Genomic DNA, 9,688 nt, shown 5'->3' on the forward strand with positions numbered 1-9,688 from the left:
GCTTATGTAAATGGCTTGAAATCTTTCCTCAACATCATTATCTGTCAGAAAATAGGGGCCACATACTTAGCAAGTGTTTTCAGTCACGTTTTAACTAGTAATAAATCTTTAGCTTGATTTATCTGAAAATTGTCTGCTTGCTCTCCTTCCTGTTGCCTTTATCTTTTTTTTTTTTTTTTTGAGACGGAGTCTTGCTGTGTCACCCAGGATGGAGTACAGTGGCCAGATCTCAGCTCACTGCAAGCTCCGCCTCCCAGGTTTACGCCATTCTCCTGCCTCAGCCTCCCGAGTAGCTGGGACTACAGGCACCCGCCACCTCACCCGGCTAGTTTTTTGTATTTTTTAGTAGAGACGGGGTTTCACCGTGTTAGCCAGAATGGTCTCGATCTCCTGACCTCGTGATCCACCTGTCTCGGCCTCCCAGCCCTTATCTTGTAACACTTCATAAGCTTCCTCCAATAGTAATAACAATAGTTAATATTAAGTGAACACTCACTCTGGACCTGTCAGTCACTGTTCTAAGTGATTTAGCTCGAAATCTAGGAGGCAGGCTTTATTATCACCTCATTCTACAGGTGAGGAAACAAACGCACAACTTGCTCAAGGTTACACAGCCCAAATAGCAGAGCCAGGATTCAAATTCCAGGCTAATTGATTGCAGACCTACTTTGCTAAATGCCTCAGTTTATAAAGAAAATATCCTCCTAAATGGAAGCAGTCTAGAACAACGCTGCCCAGTAGAAATATAATATGAGTTATAAATGCAAGCCACATATATAATATAAATTTTCTTTTTTTTTTTTTTTTTTTTTTGAGACGGAGTCTCGCTCTGCCGCCCAGGCTGGAGTGCAGTGGCCGGATCTCAGCTCACTGCAAGCTCCGCCTCCCGGGTTTACGCCATTCTCCGGCCTCAGCCTCCCGAGTAGCTGGGACTACAGGCGCCCGCCACCTCGCCCGGCTAGTTTTTTGTATTTTTTAGTAGAGACGGGGTTTCCCCATGTTAGCCAGGATGGTCTCGATCTCCTGACCTCGTGATCCGCCCGTCTCGGCCTCCCAAAGTGCTGGGATTACAGGCTTGAGCCACCGCGCCCGGCCTAATATAAATTTTCTAGTGGCTACATTACAAAAGTAAAAAGAAACAGGTGAAATTAATTTAAATATATTTTACTTAATATATCTAAAATATTATTTTAACCTGTAATCAATATTACCATTACTAATGCAACATTTTATATTATTTTTTATACTAATTTTTTGAAAGCTGGTGTATGTTTTATACTTACAGCACATCTTAATTGCTGCTAGATATATTTCAAGTGCTTATGGCCCCATATTGGACAACAGATATATAGAAGGACATTCTACTTTTCCTATTTTTTCTATTATTTGTTTCTATTTCAACTTTATTTTTAACATTTTTAAATTAAAAAAAAATTTAGAATCTTGCTCTGTTGCCCAGGCTAGGGTGTGGTGGTATAATCATAGCTCATTGCAGCCTTGAACTCTCAGGCTCAAGCAACCCTCCCATCTCAGCCTCCCAAGTAGTTGGGACTACAAGCATTCACCACCATGCCTAGCTAATGTTTTCATTTTTTATAGAGACAGGGTCTCACTATGTTACCCAGGCTAGTCTTGAACTCTTGGCCCAAAGCAAGCCTCCCGCCTCAGCCTCCCAAAGTGTTGGGATTATAGGCATGAGCAACTGTGCCTGGGCTATTTCAACTTTAAAATTGGGTTTTGCATTGGTATTGGATCAAAGAAGCCTATATTAATGGAAATGTGCCCTTTGTATAATTAAATGAACAGAGCAACAGTTTAGGACAGTGGAAAGAACATGCTTTAGGCATTAAAAAATCTGGGTTCTAAGCCCCATCTTAGAACCACTAACCAGGGCTGTGGCCAGAGCAACCCTCAACTTCCCTCACTCTCTTTCCTCATGTTAAAAAATACATGATGGTTTATGATTATTAAGATTCTTCCCATTTCTAAAGTTCTTTCTGCTTACAGTACACATTCTTTCAGGGTTTCTGTGCCTGTTTCCTTGTTCCATTCAAGATTTCTATAAGAAAGGACTTATCCCACATTGTGGTTGTGTTCCCTGTGCCCAGCTCTGTGCCTGACACATTTCTGTAGGCACAAGAAACGTCTGTTGAATGAATGGAAATCCAGTCCTCCTTTGAGGGACTCCTAGGCCTCCCAGTTTTTGCCAGAATGATCATAACCGCCTTAGCAATTAATTGCACTTTCTCATATCGGCCTAAAATCTTAACAATCTAAGATTTCTGAAGGGTTATAGCCAGGATTAGAAACCATTTCCTGATCCTGTGTGCAAAGGAGATGGTACTCAGCCCTAGGCATGGCTGCCTAGAGACCCCCGCAAATGGTCTCCTTCTTATTACATGCTGTTCTGATGCTGAGGAGAGTTAATTAATGACTCTAAATAAGAAAACAATCAAATCTGTCTGCAGTCATATGAGTCAGAGCAGACCCAGACGGGGTGCCGGGTCCTTGGCTTCCAAGTGCCCTCGGGAGAAGCAGTAGCAGCCTTTGCTCCTTTCATCAGAGCTCTGCAAAGCCCCAACTTGGAAGGGGAAGAAATCACTCAAAATGTAATGGAGACTCAGCTGGATATGAAGCATTTTTCTTAAAAGGCTAACCCCCTATCTGAGTGTTGTACAGACTGAGGCCCTGGGAGAGGAGAAAAAATGTAAGTTCATTCCTTTCTACCCTCTTTAGACACCCAAACTGAAAGGGGAGTTCTCAGAAACCAGTCCCTGTGTATGTTGCAAGATTGGAGCAGTTGGAACTGCCACTTTAGGAGGACCAGACTTGTGGTCTGAAATTCACCAAACCCCAAACCTTCCCACCTTCTAGAGTCTTGCAGCCACATATGGAGGTAGAGCTTTGGTTGGGTGGCATAAGGACAGGAATGTAATGCTTCCCTGAGATTGGCTGAGGCCCACACAGTGAAAATTTTATTTAGGTGTTAGAGGCTTTGCTATGAAAATCTGAGAGTGGGAATAGGTGGAAGGAATCTCTTAACAATAAGAGTGTCTTCAGCTTTGTAACAGGATGCTAGGAAATAAAGACAAGCTCTATTTCTTTGGCTCTATGTGTACTCTTTGTCAAATAATAACAGCTTCCTCATGTTTTTTTAATTTTCCTTCCTTTCTTAAAAAGGAAAAACAATGACAACACTTTGTTGCCATCTACGCTTGGCTTCCTATGAAAATTTTCCATGCTGGAAAGAAACCCCTGGGCTATTGGTCATGAGGGTCATTATACTGCCCTCTCCCCATTCTTTGGTAAACAAGTTCAGTTAACAAACCTGGATAAGATGTAAAGTAGGTGGCACTATCCTTGCTGAACTTGAAAAGACTGATTTGTGTCTAAATCCTAGTTGGCCCCCAATCCTATTCCTCTGGCATTTGATTATAACCTTACATAGGACAATCCAATAGTTCAATTTTATTTCTATAATAGCAATAGGGAAAAACAGTGGTAAGGAGGAACTTCCAGAGTTTGAGATCCAGGATGGAACCTAAACTCTTCCCTTTCTGTGCAACCCTGGGAAAGCCCTCAAAGCTTTGTTTCCTCACCTTGAAAGTGGGAATTATGCCACCACCTACCTCATAGGACTGTGAGGATTAAATACATTCTTACATGTGAAGAGCCTGGGTCAGAAAATGTCTCCTCTTATTAGCTCATAATTCTTTAAACAGGGATTGCTGATGAGTTCATTCGAAGTAATTCAGTAACACCCTCCACAGCTCTGTTTCCTCCTATTCCATTCTGTAATCAGCTTTGGGGGAATCCTCTCGGAGGCCATGGCCCTCAGCTCTTGCTTCTAGTTCACACCCTGAAGTCCTCCCTTCCCACCAGGTGGGTGAGGCCAGCACTCCAGAACCTTGGACAGCTCTACTCCATAGCGATTGAGCCGGCTGCCCCAGGGAACAGGAGGGTCTTGGGAAATTTTCCAAAGGCTGCATTAGTGCAGTGATTTAGGAATGCCAGGGCTGCAGTCTCATTTCCAGCATGCATGCTGCCACTTGCATGCATGTTCAGATTCTTCAACATGACCAGCCCTTCTGGAAATTTCTAAGGAGCCTTTCAGAAATGCTCACAAGATTTACCAAATCTTAGGGCCTTTTCCTTCTTTTCTATGAACTCCAAATTTTTTTTTGAGCCCAAAAAGAACAGAAACACCACCCACATCTTCCTGAATCTGCTGATATTTAATTTGTTTGGCTTCAGTACAAGGATTAAACATTCTTGATTAACTTCAAGTGAAAGTAATAATGTATGAGCATGAGGAAATGTTTTACAAGACAAAGATTCAGGTATAAATTAAAAGAAACATAAAATAACGTTATTGCCTGTAGGTGATGTTAAGCACCATTCTAATCAGGATAAGCAGGTGGTTCAATTTATGAGGCAATTTAGCTTTTCACTCTCCAATGCAGAACACAACACACCATATGCAGTCACCTTCCAAACAGGCAAGGAAGAGATTAAGTCCTATTTTTACTTTATGATACTGAGTCACATAGTTCAATGCAAATCACATGGATGCCAAAGTAAGAACAATACCAGGTATTAAAATACCTTCTTTCCTTTGAGGAGCTCTTAAGATTTTGTAACTGTGCGAAATTCCTTCAGAGTGACTCCAGGAGAAGAGACACATGTCACCAGATGGGCATTTAGGATTGAGCATGTCTCATCTCTCTCCCCCACTTCTGTCATTAGGTCTGGAAGAGCCGTATTTGCAGCTTTTTGCATTTGATAATAGCCTCCAGATGCCTTCATTTTCTGGGCTACATTGTTTTTGAGGAAAAGAGGGTTTACTTGTGAAAAATGTTATTGACTAATTTAATAATGAGGGAAAGAAGAGGATAAATGTGGAACAGGAAAAGAGGAGAAGAGAGTAGTAGAGGTAGAGGGAGAGATAGGAGATGCCTAAACCTCTTTGACCTTGGTAAGTGTTTTCCATGCATTATCCTTATAAATGGGTTTGATGCCCACCTTCCACTGGTCAGAAACTTGAACAAAGGCCTTCAAGCCCTCTTTAAACATTTCCATTGCTGAAGACAGCAGCAATTCCATGGCTTGAACTAACTTGAAAGAACTTCAGACAAGAACATCAACTTGACACTCTGAAGGTAGGAGGGAGCCCCCCAGTAAAAAGGTTTGTGATTTTACCTAACAACGCTCACACCCACTCTGAGCCTCTACACCGTGGGGGAGTGTTAGTTGCCAAATTGTGTCTGGTTTAACCTCTTTCCAGCAGAGGTCGCTGTGGACACTGGGAGTGGATACTTGTGGGAACTGGACCAGGCAGCCTGGGTTAGATAGATGGTGGCTACATTGTGTGGTACCTGCTCTTTCTGCTGTTCTGCTGGCCATCATCTGGTCTCTCATCCTATGGGAAGTAGATCTCTGTGAAGATTATCTCAAAGCTGCACAGTACCTTTGCTATACAAGCGCTGTGAGATCAGGGTAACTTATTGGGGAGGGCAGGTTTGGGAGGGCCATGCTCATCCTCTAGGGGTATCACCTTGTAGTGTACGTCTGTGTTACCCTTGTTTCTTGTCTGAGTGTACCTAGTATTTCTGAGACACCACCTGTGACTGACCAGCAACATCAGTGCCATGCCCTTCCAGACATGGAGGCCAAAGCGACAAAAGTTGTCTTGCCACGTAGTCTTGCACCCACATCATAAGTGACTCTGTTGATGAGTCCCCTGCTAAGCCTCACTTGGAAGCACATGGTGGTGGTGAGGGGGCAGAATTCTGGTCTTTGGAGCAGCCTATTACAGTAGGATAAAGCTTCTGATAAAATGGGAAGGGCAGGGCACTGGTGAGTATGTTAGGGTCAGACCTGAGACCTCAGAAGGGCTGAAGAAGTCTCCACATACTTGTGAACTCCCCACTTACTGGGCCTTACGCAGGCCAGGCAGGCTAGGCACAAAGCAACCTGAAGCTGCCTTCACCCTGAGGGCATCCGCTCAGACCCTAGGCCATTGCTGTGGCTTGAGAGTTGAAGATGTGACTACCCTGCTCCCCACCCCCACAACATCCAAGTCCAGCAGTAAATGAGTAAGTGGTTCACCTACATACACACACACACACACACACACACACATGAAGACTGAAACACACATGGGTACATTCAACCGGTCACACATTCACACCCACACTCTGACCCACACCATCATCCATGCAAACCCTCACACATTTAAACACATCCCCACCCCAGAACCAAATTTGACCTAACATGGCTGATGGGGCGTGGGAGGGTCCAGTCAGGATGTCCCTCTGGATCCTGGTCCACTCATGCCCCGTGAACTCCAGGCCCCTTGCTCAAGGTGGAGCCCTCACCTGTCCCTGTCCTAGTGGTCACAGGTCACAGGGCCTGAACGCCCCCCGTACCGGCCCCCGAAGGGGTCCTGTTTACCATCGTGTGCACAGAATCCTGGGTGCCTGGCTGGCCTCAGGGTAGGGGGTATGGGAAAAGAGAAAGATGTGGGGCATAGTGCCCTGCCCCGGCTCAGCCGCCTCCTCCCTCGGGATTTTCCATCCCGGCTCGCGCTGGCCCGCTAGAAGCCCGTGCGCTTTGTCTCCCGCCCCGCTCCCAGCACGTTTCCGTGGAAGCTGCCCGCGCCGCGCCCGAAGCCCCCCCTCCGAGGCCGCGCCCCCCGCCCAGCCCGCGGCGCAGGCCTGCCAGTGCAGCGACCGCCGCTTTGTCCTCTCGAGGATGCCTGGGCCGAGCGCGAAAGCCCCGTGCCTGGGAACAGCCACCACGCGTCCTAGAAGCAGGTCCCCGAGCCTCGGTTTTGGGTGCGCCCTGCATCGGAGCGGAGCAGCCCCCAAAGATTCGCGGGCACGAGGTTGGGGGTAGCATTTACCTGGAGCTCTTGAGTGCTTGAGAGGAGATCCGCCCCGTCCCGCTCTGCACATGCCCATCTGAGGTTGGGCCCCAGCTGAGGTGCCAGAGGCTCAGTCCCCGGGGCGTGGTGGGCTAGTGAGGGTCGTCTCGACTTAGAGCCCCAGGCCTGGATCCAGGTAGGGAGGGCCTGGGAGATGAGGCCCGGGTGGGGAGTGATGGGGAGGGGTCCCTCGTCTCCTCTTACATCCCCCTACACCACCTCCCACACCCAGGCCACCCAACCCTAGGCGCGGGCCCAAGCGCGGGGGAGTCCGAGTGTCAGTGCTTTCCTCCACCCGCGACTCCGAGCAGGATGGGGAGGGGTCTCCCAGCCTTTCCCTGCCACATCCCAATTCCACCCCTCACCAATAACCTAGGAGGGTCCAAGTGGAAGGGGTAAGAGTCCTCTGTCTCATCCACATCCTCGGTCCTCCTCCTTACAAAACCCTAGGGCCTGGGGAGGAGGGGGGATAGGGAGGGGGCGAGTGTGGAGGAAGGGGCCTGGGGAAGGGTCTTCCCGGCATCCCAAGACGCCTTTCTTTAATAACCCTGGGAGGGTCTGGGCTGGGGATAGCGGTCCGCGATCTCATCCATCACCACCAGACTCCTTTGTAACCTCGAGCAGCCGAAGTGTTGCGGGGAGGGGTCCCCCTGCCTCCAGTCCCCTCATCCCACAACACCCCCTCCTCCCGTCCTCAGTAATTCGAGCAGTCCGGTCGCCAGGCACAGTGGGAAGGAGGGTCCAAGCCTCCTCGCTCTCCCAGGAGAGATTGGGGGTGGTGTCCCCCAGCCCTCGACCCTCATACTCAAAAGCCTTCTCCACGATAAAACAAAAACTAACCCAAGCTGCTCCGACCTCCGGCGCCGGGCCACAGGAGGCCCCTAGTCAGTCTATGGCTGTCCGGGACCCACGGTCCTGAGAGCAGCGAGAACACGTCCCGTCAACTCCCCGAGCCCCTCACGCCTCGGTTCGCCCCCTCCCCAAGAAAACAAAAGCGAATTCAGCAGCACCGACCTCTGACGGCGGGCGGGAGGACGGTCAGCGCCCGGCAGCGCACCCTGCTCCTCCCGGCTCCTCAGCCCGGGCTCCCGGCCGCAGATCTGGCGGCGGCTGCAGCGGCGGCTGCTCTCGCGGCTCTCGGGTCCGGAGCCTCCCTCAGACTCAGCACCTGGAGCGGCGAACAGCTCCGCGCTTCATTCCTCTGACCCCGCCTCCTTCGCTCCGCCGTAGCCAATGGTGACCCGGACCCCGCCCAGGAGTCTGCCCATTGGGGGCGTCGTCCCCTCTCCCTCCGGCCCCGCCCTCTGGTTCCTGGGTCTCTCCTTCGAGACCACATCCCCCAGAGACCGGTGGAGTTTCACACAGCCTTCTGGGACTTATAGTTCTTTAAGGACGCGGAGTGGGCTCACGCCGCGGGCAGGCAAACAGAGAGGGACTGCATTTCCCAGGGTGCACTGAAGACACGGAGGCGCGGAGCAGGGCGGGAGGACCGTTTCCATAGCAAAGACTACCAGGCGAGGATGGTTGGCAGAGAAGTGGGGCAGGCCGCAGGACCCTCGAAGGATCGTGTGAGACCCCGGGCAGCCTCTTGGGAGGCCATTTCGAGGAGAAAACCTTGATTTCTGCTTCAGGACCCGGGGCCTCAGTTTTCCTATCTGAGAAGAAGGGCGAAGAGCTGTGCCCCCACCACACCCGTCGGTGATGGGGCAAACCGAGGGCAAGCCGCTTTGGTTCCTGCCCAGCAAAGGTGAGGGAGGACGGAGGAGACTCTCCCACCGCATTCAGAACTTTATTCCTTTATTTTTGTCTCAATCTTGTCATAGAGGAGCCCTTCACTTTTGGTCATCCCTTAGGCTACCAGGGCCTTCCCGTCTCCGTCTTCCCATCGCAGGTCCTGGCCTCCTTCACACCACTACCGGATACCGCAGCAACTCCCCTAACGCAGCAGATGGAGGGCGCTTCCCATGCCCCGGGACTTAAGCCCACTCTCCCCTTCGAGATCTGGACTCCACCTTTTTGCAACACTCTTAACTTCTTTGGAAGCTGGGAAGTCTCCTACTCCCTTGGGCCCCTCCACCCTGCCCTCAGCTAACTCCTCGGCAAGCCCCAACCTAGACACCGCCTGTTTTGTGAAGACATCTAGATGCTGGGCTCTCTGTTGAGTGCCCCACCCTGTGTTTGAGCAGCACCATCTACTTCCCCTGTTCTACTTGCATGTTTATGTACTCGTCTTCCTCATTATAAGATCCACAGGGGAGGGGCCATGTCTATACTATTCATACTTACAGTCCAGTGTCTAGTATCTGGCACGTAGTAGGCACTCACTAGCTATTTAGATATAAATATAGATATTTGTTGAATTGAAAATGAATTGGGCCGGGCGTGGTGGCTCACACCTGTAATCCCAGCACTTTGGAAGGCTGAGGCGGGCGGATCACCTAAGGCCAGCAGTTCAAGACCAGTCTGGCCAACATGGTGAAACCCTGACTCTACTAAAAATACGAAAATTAGTCAGGCATGGTGGCGCATTCCTGTAATCCCAGCTATTCAGGAGGCTGAGGCAGGAGAATCGCTTGAACCCCTGGAGGCAGAGGTTGCAGTGAGCTGAGATTGCACCACTGCACTCCAGCCTGGGCAACAGAGTGAGACCCTGTCTCAAAAAAAAAAAAAGAAAAAGAAAAAAGAAAGAAAGAAAGAATAAAATTTTAAAAAAGAAAATAAAGGAACCTCATTCACATACACCTCCAAAATTCTGATTTCCTA

The 9,688-nt window shown here is 49.4% G+C and overlaps 1 protein-coding gene across 1 annotated transcript in view; it reads right to left on the reverse strand.

Annotated features, from left to right (window-relative positions):
- SMPD3 (sphingomyelin phosphodiesterase 3) overlaps positions 1 to 8,288 on the reverse strand; it is a 92,366-nt gene extending 84,078 nt beyond the window's left edge. The window contains exon 1 of the mRNA XM_025370228.1: positions 7,940 to 8,288. The gene's annotated coding sequence lies outside the window, so the exon portion shown is untranslated. The remainder of the gene's footprint in view (positions 1 to 7,939) is intronic.
- Between the last annotated feature and the right edge of the window lie 1,400 nt (positions 8,289 to 9,688).

This window comes from Theropithecus gelada, chromosome 20 (genome assembly GCF_003255815.1).
Source record: "Theropithecus gelada isolate Dixy chromosome 20, Tgel_1.0, whole genome shotgun sequence".
NCBI lineage: Eukaryota > Metazoa > Chordata > Mammalia > Primates > Cercopithecidae > Theropithecus > Theropithecus gelada.